The following is a 19,682-nucleotide window of genomic DNA, read 5'->3' on the forward strand; positions in this document are numbered from 1 at the left end:
ACAACCCAAGTCATAAATGCCAGGAGAGACTGGTATGATGTGATCCAGACCCTGGAAGAAAACAACTTCCAACCAAAACTGCTATATTGAGAAAAGTTATTATTCAAAATTGATGGAGAAACAAGAGTGTTTCAAGATAAGCAGAATCTCAAAAATTTGTGAATTTAAAGCCAACAATAGAGAAAATACTTAAAGAAATAAACCATAAAGAAAAAAAAAGAAACAATTTTCAGAACCAGAGAAGAGATGAAGTTGATCAGTGAGGCATCTAAGTAAAGAAGAAATAACATTATACCAAACAGAAGATAGAACACAAAATGACAGGAAACCAAAATCATATTTCAATAATAACTCTGAACATCAAAGGACTTAACTCACCAATCAAAAGACATAGACTTGCAATATGGATTAAAAAACATAATCCAAATAAATGCTGTTTTCAGAAACTCACCTATAGCCAAAGACATTCATAGACTGAAAGTGAAAGGATGGAAAAAGATATATCATGCTAATGGAGACCAAAATCAAGCAGGGGTAGCAATGCTGATATCCAACAAAACAGACTTTAAACTAAAAAACATTAGAAGAGACAAAGCAGAGCACTTCCTTTTATTAAAAGGAATAATTCACCAAGAATATACAAATGTGCAGCCACATTTGTAAAACAAACCCTCCAGGACATCAGATCTCAAATAGACCCAAATACAATAATGAGAGACTTCAACACACCTCTCATGCCACTAGTTTGATCTTCAAGGCAAAAGATGAGTAAAGACTCTTCAGAACTAAACAAAACTATAAAACAAATGGAACTAATAGACATATACAGTATATTTCAAACAGGAACAGCAGAATACACATTCTTCTCAGCAGCCCATGGACTCTTCTCCAAAATAGATCACATACTGGGCCATAAAGCAATCACCAGCAAATTCAAGAGATGTAATGTAATTCCCTGCATCTTTTCAGACATCAATGGAATGAAAAAAGAAGTAACCAACAACAGGAAGACCAAAAGAAACTATTTAAAAACATGGAGATTGAATGATACACTATTGAATGATGAGTGGGTAAAATCAGAAATAACAGGTAATATAAAAATATTCCAGGAATTAAATGAAAATAGCTTACCAAAATCTATGGGACACAGGAATCAAATCAAGATGTATCAAAGACTTAGAAATTAGACCAGAGACTGTGAAGTTATTAGAAGAGGGCATAGGCTCAACACTCCAACATATAGAAACAGGCAGTAACTTTCTCAACAAGACCTCCAAAGCTCAGGAAATTCAAGCAAGAATTAACAAGTGGGATGGCATCAAACTAAAAGTTTCTTTTCATCAAAGGAAACCATCAAGAACCTAAAGAGAAAATCTTCAGAATGGGAAAAGGTCTTTACCAGCCACCACTCTGATAGGGGGTTAATATCCAGAATATACAAAGAGCTCATAAGACTCTACACTAGCAAAACAAATAACTCAATCAAGAAATGGGCAACTGAACTGGATAGACACTTCACAAAAGAAGAGATACAAATGGCCAAACGATACATGAAAAGATGTCCTACATCATTAGCCATCAGGGAGATGCAACTTAAAACTACACTGAGATTCCATCTAACTCCAATCAAAGTGGCAAGCATAAAGAAATCAAACAACAACTAATGCTGGTGAGAATGTGAGGAAAGAGAAACTCCTTTACACTCTTGGTGGGAGTGCAAATAGTTCAGCCACTATGGAGATCAGTGTGGATATTCCTTAGAAAACTGGGAATGGATCCATCATATGATCTGGCTATACCAACCCCTGAGTATCTTTCCAAAGGGGTTGAAATCAGAGAACTACATTAACATATGCATACCTATGTTCATAGCAGCACAATTTATAATAGCCAAACTATGGAACCAACCTAGATCTCCATCAACAGATAAATGGATTGCAAAATTATGGGAAATACACACAATGGAATTCTACTCAGCAATAAAAAAGAACAAAATCATGTTATTCACAAGAACATGGAAAGATCTGGAGAACCTTCTGTTAAGTGAGATTAGCCAAGCACAGAAAGAGAAGGGACATATGTTTTCTCTGATGTGCCAAAACTACGGACTATTAGAAATATCAGGACTCCAGATAATGGGGGGGGGGGACCTCAGTAAAGCTAAAATGGAAGGGTAGGAGAGGAAGAAGGCTGAGATTGATTAATGGAGGAGCTACATTTGAATATATGTAAAAGTATGAATGTAGCATGGTTAATCTAGATACTCATCATTGGGAAGGGGGAAAGAGGAAGGGGGGATAAGAGGGCATTAAGCATAGTCTGAATGTATGCCATTTTCAATTTGATCCACATAAAAATAACAAATTTAAATATTAATTAATTAATGTTCAATAAGATTCTAACTTTAGACCTAAGAAGCTAGATTTTACCTGAGGAATTTTGAATTGGAATTATATATTGGAGAACAGAAACTTCTAAAATCTAACTTTATTATAACATGAATACCTCTAGGGGTTAAAAGAAACTCCAAGGCTAAATTGTCAGCCAAACCATGTGGGCCTTAATATGTCCTCGAAGGAGTAAAGGATCAGAATTTAATAAAAATTCTCCACAGAGTTTTTTAATTTTTTAACACATCTGCTATTATGATTTTGGGGGAAGATTTCTGCTTTTAATTTCAAAAATTCCATCATGCATTCTCTTAGAATTATCCATATACATGGCCAGGCATGGTGGCACACGCTTGTAATCCCGCGCTTGGGAGGCGGAGACAGGAGGACCATGCAGGTTCAAAGCCAGCCTCGCTGTTTTAAGAGACCCTGTTTACAAATAAAATATAAAATAGGTCTGGGAGTGTAGCCTGGAGGTAGAAGGGTTTTCAGGAACTCCAGTACCACCAAAACAAACAAAAAGTATCCATATACAACTTCTCCTTCACCTTTTATGTTGTAAAGTCTTTGAGAACAAAGGTTTGTTTCTAGATTTTTACACACCCCTCATGGACATTCACCAGAAGCTCATGAAAATGAATGCATGTGGTATCCCAAAGGCCTCATCATAACTATACAAAATGGTGTTAGGACAGTGACTGGGTGGCCACTCTCTCCAAGGCATAGTCTTGTGCCTTCTGGAAGCTCTCTGTTCTGTCATGGAATCAGACATAACTGTTCAGTAGCTCTACTACAGCTCCAGAAAATCCATTCCCCAAGACAGCTTGCTGCCCAATGTGGTATAAAATGAATATCCTTTCATATTTCTAAAAAATTTATCCTACCAGAAAAATTCATCTTCCTCATTTTTCCTACAGGACAGGGAAGAGCCAAGGTAAATTTTGTTTTAGACAATTTTTCTGAGATTTTCATTCTCTAATGTAAAATATCCAAATATTGGAAAACTGTGTTCAGACGCACAAAAACAGATTCAATCTAATCTAATCTAATACATGCACACATGTATTAGACTTAGATTAGATTTATCCCAGATATTTGGCCTTCTTACTATTTTAATTTTGGGCCAGATTTTTTTTTTTTCTTTTTGCAATACTCGGGATGGAACCCAAGGGGCATTCTACATCTGAATGACACCCCAACCCTATTTTTTATTCTTTATTTTGAAACAGGGTTTCACTGAGTTGCAAAGGGCCTCACTAAGTAGCTGAGGCTGTCCTCAAACCGTAATCCTCCTGTCTCAGCCTCCCAAATGCTGGGGTTATAAGCGTGCGCCACCATGCCCAGCTGCTTGGGATAGATTTTAATTGGCAATTTTATTCTGCAATAGCCAAGTTGTAGGTAAGATGAAACAAAAATATTTCTTATAAAGAAACTTAATGTAATTTTCTTAATGAGAGAAAGAGTTAATAGATATGATGTCATCTCCTATACCATGCATGCCAACAAGCAGAGCAGATACAACTTGGGCATGCTGGGAAGCTATTTATTAGCTATTTTCAGCTTCAGAAGATTGAGCTAAACCTAGAAGGCTGGAGTACATTAAGTAACGTCCTATAAGCTTTACTAGGACTTTTATTTTCATAGAAATATTTTGCTTCCTTAATATCCAAACCAAAGGTGAAGGATGGCCATCCAATTGGAGAATCATAATGTACATAACTTCTTACATTTTCCATATTTATTATTTACTTTTCAAAAGATCTGTTTTACACTGAAGGAAAAAGAATCACTAAGATCACCATCAGAATCAAACTTAGGAGGAAAAAACAATCTATCAACCAATGTCTTTTTTGAGACTAGCTCACTTTCTTTATCTAAAAGGGAGCAGACAGATAATGTAAAGAGAAAATCATGTCTGTGGAACTGGCATTCATTGTTAATATAAATAATTAAATCTTTGTCAAAAGAAACAGAGTAGAAATTTTAAATTTATGATCTTCAAACTTTATATAGTCCATTGATAGAAAGCAGAGAAACCAAATTCGGCTAGAAATCTATAGAAATTTTGATGTACTAATGCATTTATCTGAAAAAGAATTTGAGCTTTTAAAATAAGTCCCATAATGTAGAAAGATAAAGAACTATTACTTTATGTCATAATTATAAAATACTCTTAGATGGAGTCACCAAGAGCTTTCTTAAAGAACTATCAGTAAACATTTTAGATTGTGGGAGAATGCATTTTCCCTTTGAGAAACAAGAAGCAGTATCAAGTTTGTTATATAAATAAATATTAAATTATCTAAAACGTAACCACTTTAAAATGTAAAAATAAAAGTAGTGTACCCAATTTTGCCTGTGGTTTGTAGATTCTGCTCTGAGAGAATAATATCTTTATAATATTAGATGGATTTTTGCTTTATGATATGAACTGATAGAATTATTTCAATGTTAACAGAAGTTTTTTCACCGGGCGTGGTGGTGAACGCTTGTAATCCCCGCGCCTGGGAGGCGGAGACAGGAGGATCGTGCAGGTTCTAAGCCAGCTGCACTGGCTTAAGAAACCCTGTTTCCAAATAAAAATATAAAAATAGGTCTGGGAGGTCTCCGTCAACAGATGAATTGATTGCAAAACTCTGGGAAATACACACAATGGAATTCTACCCAGCCATAAAGAAGAACAAAATCATATCATTTGCAAGAAGATAGAAAGTCCTGGAGAGCATTATGTTAAGTGAGACCAGGCAAGCACAGAAGGAGAGGTACATATGTTCCCTCTAATATGCCCAGAGAAATACCAGCAAAGCTTGAATGGAAAGATAGGGAAGGAGGAAGGCTGAACTTGATTAATGAGGGTCTATATCCGAATATGTGTAAAATTATGAATATGGCATAGTTACCCTGGACAATCATTTGTGGGAGGGGGGAAGGGAAAACAGGGGCGGGGGAGGGAAGAAGGCACCAAGTATTGTTTAAATGTATACCATTTATGTTCAATAAAAGATAAAAAAAATAATAAATTGTTCCTGATTTTAAAAGGCAAAAAAAAAAAAAAATAGGTCTGGGAGTGTAGCCAGGAGGTAGAAGGGCTTCCAGGAGCCCCAGTACCACCAAAAAAAAAAAAAAAAAAAAAAAAAAGCGGGGGGGGGGGTTCCTACAGAGCCTTTAAATTTAGTTAAATGTTATGCTCTCACAGGACCTTTTCCTTGTGTTATGGCTGCCTTCCCTCACATTCCATGAAGGGTAAACTATGTTCCAGTCACTCCTCCATAAATTAATGAATTGATTTTTAAGTGACATTTTAAAATTAGTGTTGCTAATTATCACAAATCTACTGAAGGTACTAAACTAATTTCAAAGAAAGGAAGGAGTCCACCAATTTAATTATACTTGAGAGGTTTTATAATCAATTTTTGTGCCACATGAATGGTAGAGTAGAATTATCTCATCAACCAATGAAAGAAAATGCATATTTTGAGGATGCAGAACAGCCTCTAGATTTACACGGTCTGAGTTCAAGTCCTATCTTTATTCAATAAACTACAAGTTGAGAAAATTACTTATCTCCTCTGAAATCTATAGGGGTAAAAATAGTATCAATTTCATTAAGTGCTATGAAGATTAATAATGTAAAATATTATCATATATATTATAGATCCAGAAACATAAAAATATGTATACAAGTGATTTCTATTATTTACATTCCTGATTTGGTAATTATATTTTTTCAACAACTTGTCATTGAGATAATTTCTGTTACTTTTACATTTTTAGGCACTAAGTAGACAAGTTAGAATTATAGAATAAATTGATTGGATAAAACCAATGTACAATCCAAATTTAGTCACAAGTCTTCAAATATTTATTTTATACCTGTGCATGAAAATAAGCATTTTATATACATTGTTTTTATCTTTATTAAATAAACACAGCTCATATACATTTCAGAATTTCAAATCCCCTTTCTATCACCACTAATGCTTAAACCTTCCTTTTTCCATTCCCTCCAAAATAAACAAATAAACGAAAAATAAGAAGTCAGTCTGACTTCCAGAGAGGCCCATGAGTATTAAAAATGGATCTTAAAGTTTAGGTAGCAGAGACACATACTTACAAAGACATCTCCAGCCCTTGCACATTAAGGAGGAAGTTTTGAGGGTTGTGTTTATTTTAAACATCTATAGGCTTTGCTCCCATGAGACTATGACATTATTTGGTTCCTGCTATAGTTATTTGCTTAGTCTTTTAGGATAAAACAATAAAGAAATTTGATGAGTGTGAAAAAGGGCAACACGTTCCTCCATGGCCTCCTGTGCAAAGCCTTGCTTAATCACTGTAACCCAGTGAATACCCAACTGACAATGTACCAGGCTGAAGATGTTGCCAAATGATCTATGCATGCTGAAAAGTACGCCAGCTTAAACCTTGATGGATTATTGTCAACCCCCTAAGGGAGGACCAAGTTTTCAGTGCACACCTGACAGCCATTAAACTAGCCTGACTGCCTAGAAATACTTACTCAGTTCCCAAGGTTGATGGAATGTCTGTACTTAGTGAAGCTGATGACATTCTGTGTCTAGCCCATTTTTCATCACCAATGGAGTAACACATGATTCCATAATTGGCTCAGTATTATTCATTTTTCCTTATGTGACCATGAACCACACGAACATGCACACACATAAAATAAAACAGTTGGAAACTTATTTGAAATAAAATTTTTGTATTCTAAGGAACACTTTAATTTCCTGTATATGCTGCTCCAAGCATCTCTGAAGGAGTCAACTAGGAAATGTGTGGTAGTGATGATTGCTTTATAAAAATACATGCATAAGATATGATGAGTTCTAATAAAACTAACGGGTTCATCAACTAATACCCTTAAGGAAAATAAATGCACAATTTAGCATCAAATAAAAGAACTCTCACAAAGGGAGTTTTAGCTCTAATATGAAAATTGAAAACTGCCATCTATGCTTCTTACAAGTGCACTAACAATGACATGGAAATCAGACAATGTACTAAATATTGTTTAGTAGATACCAGTGCTTTTCTTTTCTGTAAATATTTTAATTTTCTTTCTAAACATACATGGGACCCTTCCAATTCAATTCAACTCAACAGACACACACTGAAGAATTTCAATGTATTAGGCACCATAAAATATATTAGGAGATAAATATATGAGTAAGAGATAATAGCTGTTTGCAAGTATCTAATATTTTAGCAGTGGGAAGAGATAATATAAAAGTACACACTAAGTATGACTGACTAAAAAGCAAGGATATGCAAGTAGTTTGCTTTAATATCTTCATATCTCTAGTGCCAAGCTTAATGATGAATTCAGAGTAGATACTCAATATTTGTACCATGATAGAATAAGGCTAGGTGAGCAGGGCAGGGATACAAAAGGCAAACACTTGAAACACCCAATAGGAGACGGGTATATGACAACTTAGAGCAATTACAGTTTGATTCTGGATTGTAAGAACAAAGGTAAAAAAAGAAAAAATTTAAATGGCAGGGCAGAAAATTCAAACTTTCTTTTTAGCTAATGACATTTTTATTAGAAATATAGTTTTAAAATAAAACATTGAAAGATACTTGTTCAGAATATGTAACCGAGAGCACAGGGCATGGTGGCGCACGCTTGCAATCCCCGTGCTTGGGAGGCAGAGACAGGAGTATCACGCAGGTTCGAAGCCAGCCTCCCTAGCTTAAGAAAATCTGTTTCCAAATAAAAATATAAAATAGTGGAACCAGCCAAGATGTCCATCAACAGATGAATGGATTACAAATCTGTGGGATATGTACACAATGGAATTTTACTCAGCCATAAAAAAGTACATTTGCGATATTTTCAGGGAAATGGATGGATCTTGAGGACATTATGCTAAGTGAGATTAGTCAGTCACAAAAAGTTAAGGAATCGGATGCTTTCCCTAATATGTGAAAGCTAGGGTGAATGGGGTCATAGGAGGAACTCCAGGTGAAAAAAGAGATCCTATAGAGGAGCAAATAAGACAACCTAATTGTGAGGATGGGAGGTGGGGAGAGGGAAACGCTTTAAAGTGCATGATGTACTTATTCATATCGAAGTCAACCACTAAACCAAGCATGGGAGAGAGGGATGGGAGGGAGTGAGGTGGGGACTGGGTGGGGGCTGGCTGGGTGATGTGTGCATTTATGCCTACACAAGTTTTTTACCCCATTATGATGTATAAATACAATGCACCAATAAAAAAGTAATTAAAAAATAAAAATAAAATAGGTCTGGGGGTGTAGCACGGAGGTAGAAGGGTTCCATCCCAGTACTATATATATATATATATATATATATATATATATATATATATATATATATATATATATCCAAGTATATACATACAAACACATATACACACAGCATGTTGTTTTAAGTTTAATATCTATAAAATAAACTTCTAAAGTATAATTTTTACTTTATCATTCTGTAAAAAGTTATTCTGGTACCACAATACACTGGCTTAAGTAAAAAAAATAGTGGTCTATTTTTAAATTTTTATAGCATAGAATTGCAAAAAATTATCTGGAGTTATAGGCAGTTAACACAAAAAAGAATCACTTTATTTGTAGGCAAATTGATAAAATTCAAAAGGCAAGAAAAGGGTGTTGAAAGAATTTCTGCAGAGATAAATACATGAATAGAGTGACAAAGTAAGTAAGAACACAAGCCATTCTCTGAAACATGAATATTCCCCATTGAGTTTACCAGAGAGTGTATATTGGAAAATAGCAGGTGAAATACTAGTCATAGAGGATGATAAAAAATTAAGAAAAAACTAGAATCTTGAGTTTTAATATATGGATTTATAAGGTAGCTGGACAAAGTGCTAACGGTATCATTTAGGTAAATGAATCAGTTGCAATCAGGGTACATTGAAATATTTTAATTTGGGGAGAGATCAGCATTTAAACATGAAAAATAGTGAAATCACTACTAAATAGCATACCTGCCTGGTATTTTTCAAATCATCCTCAAAATTGTAAGCACATATAAATGTATAGACAAATAGATATACAAATCATAGATAGATATAAGTATGTGGGGTTGTAGACATGTATGTTTATATCCCAAATGAGTATAATCCAACATATTGAAATGTATTAAATATATTTCATAATCTATTTAATTTAACATAAAATATCCATACAGAGTTCTTAAGCTATAGTTACTTTGTATAAAGCAATTTTCTTTAAGAAAGTTCAAATAGTAGGTAAAGGAAAAGTGTATTCTGTCCTTGTTAACATTTATAAAGATTGTTATAGTATTTGCCTAACTCATATTTATGTCTCTTCTTTCTCAGATCCATTTATCAAGTCGTTTTCAGAAATATTTTCTTAAATACAATTTTCAAACTTCTTTCACAAATAATTAAATTGCAATGTGTGGCATCATCCTAATTTAGGATGATGTTTTCCCTTATTTAATTTATTTATTTTTGCAGTAAGGAGAATTGAAATCAGGGGTATTTTACCTCCAAGCTAAACCACCAACCCTACTTTTTATTCTTTATTCCGAAACAATGTCTTACTATGTTGGAGAGGGCTTCACTAAGTAACTGAAGTTGGCTGTGAACCTGTGACTCTCTTGTCTCAGTCTCCCAAGTACTGGGATTAAAATGTGTACCACCATGTCTGGCTAATTTAGGTGTTTTAGACACACTCAAGAAAAAACAACTCCTGTGTTGAGCTTTTTTTTTTTTTTATTATTCCCATGATTCAAATTTATCTTCAGCCACTTAGTGAGGCCCTTTGAAATTCAGTGAGACCCTGTTTCAAAATAAGAAAAAACAGGGCTGGGGGTGTAGCTCAGAAGTAGAATGCCCTTGGGTTCCATCTCTAGTGCTGAAAAAAATAAAGGTGCATATAAATGGTACATATCACCCACAATTGAAAGTTTGATCTTTAGTAAGCTTAATCACTTTTTGTATCATTACTTTTCTTTCCTTGTCAAAATGCTACCACAATCTTTCAAAGCTGGCTCTAAATTTCACCTCCACCATTTTATCCTACAATTGAATTAAATCTTCAATCCTGTAGCTGTAGCTTTCTTTCTTTCTTTTCATCTGCTCTGTGTGTGTGTGTGTGTGTGTGTGTGTGTGTGTGTGTGTATGTGTGTGTGTGTGTGTGTGTGTGCATGCACGCATGGGTGTGTGCATGTGCGAGCACGGCATGCTTGTTTTCGGGCTTTAATCTTTACTTTTATTACATTCTGTTTTCTATTTGTTAAATTCAATATTGTTAGTGATTTATAAATCATCCTCATTTGCAAATACATTTTATATATAACTATTGTAATATGTTGTGAGATCCATGAAGGATCATTAGTTACCAATAATGACCTATTACGTTCAGAGTCAGCTATGAAAAAGAGAAAAATTAAAAGTAACTAGAGTTTAACAGAAACCAGCTTAGAAATAGCAAAATGCATATGCATATGTCATTGTTGTGTTGTGCATACAGTCATTATTTAATGCGATTAAATTGCATCCTCATCTGTTGACATCATCCCTCCCAAGTCATTCATACACCTACAGATCTGCTTGATTCGTTGGTGTACATGTTTCTTCGCCCAGGTAGAGGACAGACTTAGCTCTGTGGTTTTAGAGACTGGTTGATAATATAACCCAATGCAATGCATTAGAAAAAGGGAATCAGAACATTAAACCACTTGTTTTACCATCTCTGATCCCCCTGAGGCTCAGTGACATTTGGTACATTTATCTTGCTTGTTAAAAGCAGCTTCTCTAACTCCCTCTAGCAGGTGGAGGAAAGATGTAGCAGAATGTTTACAATAAGGCATATAAATCTGTTACATGTGTGTATGTTTGATGGAAAAGAAGGTCATTGCTTAAATTTTAGTTTGCTTCCTCAATTTTCAGTTAAATCTTCCTTCTAGTGCTCTGTAAATTATCTCGAAGGACTCTTTATAAAAGAAAGGGAAAAAAAGGAAAGAAATAGAGAAGAGAAAGAGAGAGAAAAAGAAAAGAAAGAAAGAGAAAGAAGCAGAATCAGGATGTTGGTGAAATAGCAAAATAGAATAATGGAAGGAATAGAGAACGAAATCCTTTACAAAATAAAGGTGTCACACATTGCTGTTAGGAGGATTTTACTTCCTAAGATTTTTTTTTTCTGGTGTAGCCCAGAAGCATTCTACTTCTGAGCTACACCCCCAGCCCTATTTTTTAGTCTTTATTTTGAAACAGGGTCTCACTGAGTTGCAAAGGACCTCACTAAGTAGTGGAGGCTGACCATGAACCCCGATCCTCCTGTCTCGACCTCCCAAATGCAGGGATTACAAGCATGTGCCACCATGCCTGGCTCCCTAAATTTTTTATTTTATTAATTTTTTATTGGTACATTGTAGTCATACATCTTAATAGGGTACAAGATAGTAGAGGCATATTCACACTTCTTATGTTTCAGTTTTTAAGTTTTGCTGTACATTTCTACACTTGGTTGGATATGCTTGTAACAAGATAAGTCAATGGTAGGGATACTTCTTTTTCTTAGAAATGCTTCACTTCATTGGATTAGTGATGTAATTGATAACTTTATCTTTCAATAAAAAAAAATATTTGACTGGGCCATGCTTTAACTTCCTTTGAGAGTTTAAAGTCTTATTGCTTTCTTCCTCACTTGCCTTCTACAAATAAACATACAATGTATCTATACCATATAGCCCTGACCCACAATTCTTTTCTTTTATATACGTTCAGCCTCTTAAAAGAATTATCATAACTTCCTCAAATCTGGTTTTTCTAGGTTCTACGCCATTAATTTCATTTAAATTGTTAGCCATTTGTGAGCATGTAAATGCTGTAGGAAAGTAATTCTGTACAGGACTATAAGGAAGTTAATTATAAAAAAAACAATTATAAAAACAATTGTAGCATAATTCTTGACCAAAGGAAAACTTCAGACGTGTAAACAGAAAACTTTATAAGAAAAACCATGGAGCAGTGGTCCCCAATATCAAATGTGTATCAGAATGACCTTGGAAGCTTTGGCAACTCTTAATATACATGGAGCAATTCAGTTCAATTATTAAAGAGCTTCTGGGTGTGAGGACAGAGATGGTTACCTGATTCTGATGAACAGGCCATGTTGAGAACCGCTGGTATGTAAGTATTCAGAGGAAAGTAAAGGAATACATTGAAGGGTGTTGCAACTTAGAGTAAATGAGAGAAACACCAGGAAACGTTTCTTTGGAGAATGAGTTGATCAATTAAAGTTTGGGAGTAAAAATTTGTGCAAGACTCATGATGTGTAATATGCATGTGCTTTTAAATAATGAAATGGTATCATACTAAATACTAAGGTAAGAGACAAGACGTGGAAGAGTAAGAGACTTGAGAACATTACGGGGACTTTCATGAAAAGCAGCTGTGGGATTGGGGACTCTGATTTACAACCTGAAGTGATGATCCAAAAAGCTTTCAATGTATTCACCAAAATACAAGAAGTTGCTTTCTAATTCTTGATGTGTTCTTTTTTGACTTTTCAGCTCATTCATCACGATATTCTACCTGTCCTGTAAAATCTAAGCCATAATATTTACAAGTCACTCCAAACACCTGACTCTACAGATGTATATGGTATCTTTTCCTTACTAACATCTTCCCTGAAAAGCCAATTACAAACTAGGATGTGGGACACCTATTCTTTCTATCATACTGGAACTTTATAAACTTGGTATATGTTCCCAAAAGTGGGGCTTTAAAACGTCTTAATTTTTAAAAAAGGAAACAAAATGATATTTAAATAGCAATAAATAAACAAAGAAATAAGCTTTCATGCACATAATTAATTGATAACATTTGAAATGGCATAATTCATTTCTTAAATGGGATGGCAAAACCTGAGCCATGATAATTATAAGTGACTCCCAAGTTTAATCTTAATAACAAAATATAAAATTAAATAAGTGGAATAAAGATGTTTGGAGTCATGAAGTGTTTGGCTAAAATAGTCACAAACTGATCTATATTTGAACCCCATTTTCTCTGTGCTTGAGCCATCCATCTCAGCAAATTACAAAAAAAGACTGAAGAAAAAGATCTAACATGTCAAAGCTCTTTTTTTCTATAAGCATTATATATTTTGGTGGTACTGGTGGTACTGGGGTTCCTGGAAACCCTTCTGCCTCCGGGCTACACTCCCAGACCTATTTTATACTCTTTATTTGGAAACAGTCTCTTAAGCCAGCGTGGCTGGCTTTGAACCTGTGCAATCCTCCTGTCTCTGCCTCCCAAGTGAGGGGATTACAAGCGTGCGCCACCACGCCCGGCGTTATTTTTTCTACTTAAGTACATCATAACATGAAGAAAGTGTACCTCCAAATAAAAACCTAAAATTTGAAATAGAACTCTACAATGTGTTTCTCAAATTATTAACCATGTTTGGGTATGGGTTACATCATTATATGTACTATCAAATTTCTACAGTCAAAACACATTCAATATTTTGGAGAATTTTGATGAGGATAAATCTATTAGGATGGAGAGCATTCAAGTAGCTGAAAACCATTCTTACAAGTGGACAAAGAGGTAATATTGAATAAATAACACTTGATGATGGATTTTATAAGCTTATATCTTGGCAAAGCATTTGCATTTTTAAGGCATTCTTACTGATATTCACCAAATGAGTAGACATTAGCATTTTTGTCTATGTATATGGCATTAGAGATACAAAAAAGAGAAAGTGAAAAGGACAGTACGTTTTCACACAATTAATGCAACAACCCTTGCTATTCTCACTGAGTGTCTCCATTCATTCATTCATCCATTCATTCATTCAATTTATTTATTCATTTCAGACTCTGAGCCATGGTATTAGGCATAAGTGTCACAATGGCAGGGAAGACCCAGTTCCGGGTTTCAAGGTCTGAAATTAAAATTTTCAAAACATTAAATTGTAGCCTTTATGGTTCTATCTGAAGTATCTCTATTCACAGAAAATTAAAAATCAAAAATAATACATATTATTGGAATAATAATCATGAAATCCTCCTCTAGTCCAGCAACAGAGAAAGACACTAAATTCTATCTCTTATTGAACTTGGGCATTGAGAAAACATTTATTCTACTGCATCTGTGCTTTTGTCTGTTTCATTATACCTGGCAAATGCTGCAGAGTGGCCATTTTCTGAATAATATAAATAATACGAAATATTATTAAAATATGGCAACATTATATGAAAATATATGTCTAACATAGTTGTAAGCAATTTAAATTTTTTAAGGCTTTTAAAAACTGTTGGGAAATTTCAGTTTCTTGTAAATGGAAACTATTGGTGGCATTTATTAAAGAAGTAATCATAGCAATTAACACAAAACGACATGGTACAGTTGAGATTCTTAAGCTTCTTTGACTCTGGAAAATACATATGGTGTTATGCTTGTAGAACACTGAATTATCTTGGCAACCATTACTTTTCATTCTTGGACAATAACACTGGAAAAACTTCCCAAAACAGCATCTCCCCTGGCATCAGAATCTGATCACTCTGCCCACTTATTCATAGACATTCTTCTTTCTTCCCCCCAGCAATATAAATGAGGTGCCAATATGGAGTCCTAAGATAAACACTTGATGAAGAAAGCCAGAATTAGATCTTGAAAGGGTTTTATCTCTGTTTTGACATACCAAGTTATTGCCAATGCTTGACATAATTTTACGTAATTTCTAAAACATCTGCAATTATAATGCTATAGTAGCAATAACATTCTCCACATAATTCTGACTAGCTGAGGGGTGAATAAGCATATGTAAAAACAGGCATGTTGTAATCCCTGTGGACTACTGATTTTAAGGTCCAAATGAGTTTGTTTAAAGGCTCAAAATTAAGAACTTTGGAACAATTTTTCATGTTTGCTACTTTTTTTTTTAACCCACATGAGTTTTAACCCAGATGCAATTTGAAATTGAACTATGCACTCCTTAAGAGTTAAAATTAAAACAAAGTGACCTCATTGGAGTTTAAGATTGTCCTTCGATTGCTGGATGCTATATTAATTTTTTTCACCAGTTCAGCTGTTCCAGTATAACAAATTGGCTTAATCGCCATTGGTCAGCTTCTTCCTCTAAAGTAGACAACTTAATGGATTTTAGTTCTAAATAGTGTATAGTTTGTTTCTGAGTATTAATTTCAACTTTAGTTATTGCACAAATTATATCCTCCCTTGAAATTGAACCATGTTGACCGCTAAAACAGAAGAGTCTAATATATGATACAAATTATCAAAATTTGCTCAGACAGCAAAGTTAAGTTGGCTTGATTTCCCATCTTTAGGTACTATTTTGCAAAGCAAGTTCTCCATCTAGTGGTGGTAAATCACATAATACAATCCTATTCGTTACTGACTCAAGATATACTTACATACAATACCTTTAAAATTACACATGACTGAGTTTTTCTCTTCTATATTATTTTAAAGAAGTAGGCTAAGATTCTGTTCTATTAGTTGTATGTGAACTTGAGAAAATTTATCAATAAGAGGAGCATTTTTAATTCTTTGATGAAATAAAATGATCAAAATTATTCTATATAGTGAAATTTCTGCAAAGTATAAACACCAAAATTTATAAAGGTAATTTATAATTATAATTGCTAATAGGTGTTCTTGGTGCTGATGGAAATTTTCCTGAATTATAAGAGATGTCTCATAGAACTTTAGTTTTTATGTGCTTTTGATTAACTGATTTAGTGAGCATGACAGTTTCTACCTAGATCCACATTACAATTAAGAGTCCCTCTCTGCACCAGTACTAAAGAAATGTTTTCTTCCATTTCTCTCTCTCTCTCTCTCTCTCTCTCTCTCTCTCTCTCTCTCTCTCTCTCTACTGGGGATGGAACCCAGGGTCATTCTATCTCTGAGCTATACCCCCAGCCCTATTTTTTTATTCTTTATTTTGAAAAAGATTTCACTAAGTTGCAGAGGACCTCATTAAGTATCTGAAGCTGGCCACAAACCTATAACCCTCCTGTCTCAGCTTCCCAAGGACTGGGATTATAAGTGTGGGCCTCCACCACCATGCCTGACTCTCTCCTTATTTTCTATGAACTTACACATACTTATCAAATAAGAGAAAATGCTACATCTCCCTGAGGTGAAATGTAAAATGCTACTAAAGTCCACAATAATGTATCACTATTTTCACACAAATGCCTGCACCTATTATTTTTATGGGGAATTTTCTAAAGAGCACTCCTGCTCCTATGGCGAGTCCTGCTCCTATGGCAAGTGGTTTATTAAAGCAGCTTCACCAGCTGAAAACATCCTTTAGGGTAGGAAAGGGGAAAGTTTTAGAGCCAGAAGGATGCCAAGATGCATGCTCCCTAATCTTCCCATATTACAAGTGAGAAATGATGGAACCAGCCCAGAGCAGTAAAAGATTGAATTCAGAAAACCCGGGCTTCAGAATGAGACTTGGCCTCAAACACTCTATCGGCTACTTGCCCATGTTATCCAAAGCAGCTGACTTAAGCCTACTGAGTCATTGTGTCATGTTCTATAAAACAGGAGTAATATTACTTGTATCATAAGGTTAATATTAAGATGAAGCAAGACTGCATTTAAAGTACCACCAAAAATAAAATAAAGTGCTTATAGAAGAAACTGGCACAGAAAAAGTTTTAAAATCATTATATAGTAGGTTAAAATATAAGTCTATGTCTTGAACCTATCTTAAGCTAAGATTTTTCATTATTCATATGACTATATACTGATCTTGTAAACATTCAATGATAAAATGGTAGAGTCATGAAGCCTAGCAAAATATGTTTTATAATATATATATATAAAATTTTTTTTTTTTTTTGCTGGTCTGGGGATAGAACCCAGTTGGCCTCTGAGCTAAACCCCCTGCCCAGTATTTTAGTCTTTATTTTGAAACAGGGTCTCAGTTGCGGAGGGCCTCACTAAGTAGCTGAGGCTGTCTGTGAACCGTGATCCTCCGGTCTTGGCCTCCCAAATGCTGGGATTACCAGTGTGCACCACACGCCCGGCCATAGCTTGATTTCTCTAAAAGTTAAACAATGAAGAGGAAATAAAATATATATATATATATATATAAGCAATTTAATAAATACATATTCTTTCCCAGTGAACTAGTGAGCTAAAGCCCAGCCATTAAAGACTATATTAATTCTCTATAAAACCATAAAACAGCAGTTATAATATGGGCACCGAGTACTGTAATTCCAGTACTTGGGAGACTGAGACAGGAGGATCACAGATTCAAGGCCAGTGCATGGAAACTTAGTGACACTCTGATTGAAAATAAAAAAAGGGACTTCTGATTATTTATAAGTACAGAAATAAATAAGTAAACAAATAACTATAGCTATACTCATGAGCATAAATTATATATACCACATTTCTCTAGAATATGTAGAATTACATCAGAGTATCTCATTGCCCTCACAATAATACACTAGACAAGCTCTCACACTGAACTAGTTTATTTTCTCGGTGTTATTCAAGGCCAGCAGATAATTATTAGTAAGTCTCACACTTCTATTTGGTAAATGACAAAATGTAAGTACATTATAATACATATTGTCATTTTATTGGCATAATTGCAGCTAGAATTTAGCACTAATAAAATTAATTAAAATATTTTAGTAAAAAAGTTATAGACATGTAGCAGAGTTGCACTAAAATATAACTGTTTTCCAATAGATTTTTCCCGCTTTATTTCATTGGAAAATCACTGTCCCTCATCTCTTTGTTTTCAAAATCAATAAACAAGCACTTTTCCAACTGAAAGAGACAGGTAGTAGGAATCAAGGACTATAAGATATAAATATGGATACATTAAGAAATAACAAAAAATGCTTAACATTTTATTCCATTAAATATTTATAAAGATATTCTTTTTCTTCAAGGAATTAAATAATAAGAAGTTCTGGAAAATTGACTTATTGAAACTCTCATGTACACTCATGTAATGTTTAGTCTTGTCTCATTTATCTATTTTTCTAATTCTTTGCTAAAACTGAATGGGATTTCTAAAATAACAAAATACCTAAGTATTGTATTCAGTTTTCAAACAATTACAATAAATTAGAGGCTCTGGGTATAAAACAAATGTCATGGAGAGCATGAAAACTTGAGGGATTTGTTTGTTGCTTTTAACTTAGAAACTTTAAAAAGCCAATCTTGCCACCTAGTGCTAGAGATGAGAACTATAATTTAAAAGTTTAAAAGTGAAGATAGTTCCTATTTTAAGACAATTCAAATAATCTAAATATACTTAGTGTGACTTAGTGTGACTTTTTTTAAACCAAGTTTTAACCAAGATGATCTTATTAACAGGTGGTTCTGGGGCAAGTGGACATCCATCATTAACCTGAATCTCACAGGTTATTAAAACAAACAAAATCTAAAAACAATCATAAAATGAAAACATAATCTACAAAAGTTTTATAAACATGAGATATATACTCTGCAAGATTTAGGGACAGGCAGAATGTTTTTAGACTTAAATCAAAAGCATTATCTATGAGATGAAAAAAGGGTAAAATACCTATTCCTTATTATTAATCTCAAACTTTTTTTTTTTTTTTTTTGGTGGTACTGGGGTTCCTGGAAGCCCTTCTACCTCCGGGCTACACTCCCAGACCTATTTTATATTTTTGAAACAGGGTCTCTTACGCCAGCACGGCTGGCTTCGAACCTGCGCGATCCTCCTGTCTCCGCCTCCCAAGCGCAGGGATTACAAGCGTGCGCCACCACGCCCGGCTAATCTCAAACTTTGCTCTATGAAAGAACAAGGATGCTATATCCTATTAAGATGGAAAGATAAACTACATATAGATGGGAGAAGATAGTTTCAAACTACATATCTGAAAAAATACTAGCATTTAGAAGGTAGAATGAACACTAGAAAGTCAACAGTTGAAAACCCATGAGAGTAGGGGCAAAAGGCAGGAAGAGTCATTTCAGCAATGAGGATATAGAGATGGCAATTATAATATATATAATAGGTAATAGGTAAATGACATACTAAAAATAACTTGCATTCCTCTATGCCCCTGAGTCACATGGACTTAATAACTCACTCCAGTCTAGATTTTAACTAGCCTCTACAGAAACAGCTTCTCTCTGCCCCTGACATTCATCATTGAATATTTTTGTTAGATAATTAATGGAAATATTTTTATGTTTAATCACTGAGCAATATTTCAAATATAAAATTCCTCATTATTTAGATATTTTTCTGATTCAACTATGGAAAAGT

The sequence above is a fragment of the Muscardinus avellanarius genome, assembly GCF_963383645.1.
Source record: "Muscardinus avellanarius genome assembly, chromosome: 9".
NCBI lineage: Eukaryota > Metazoa > Chordata > Mammalia > Rodentia > Gliridae > Muscardinus > Muscardinus avellanarius.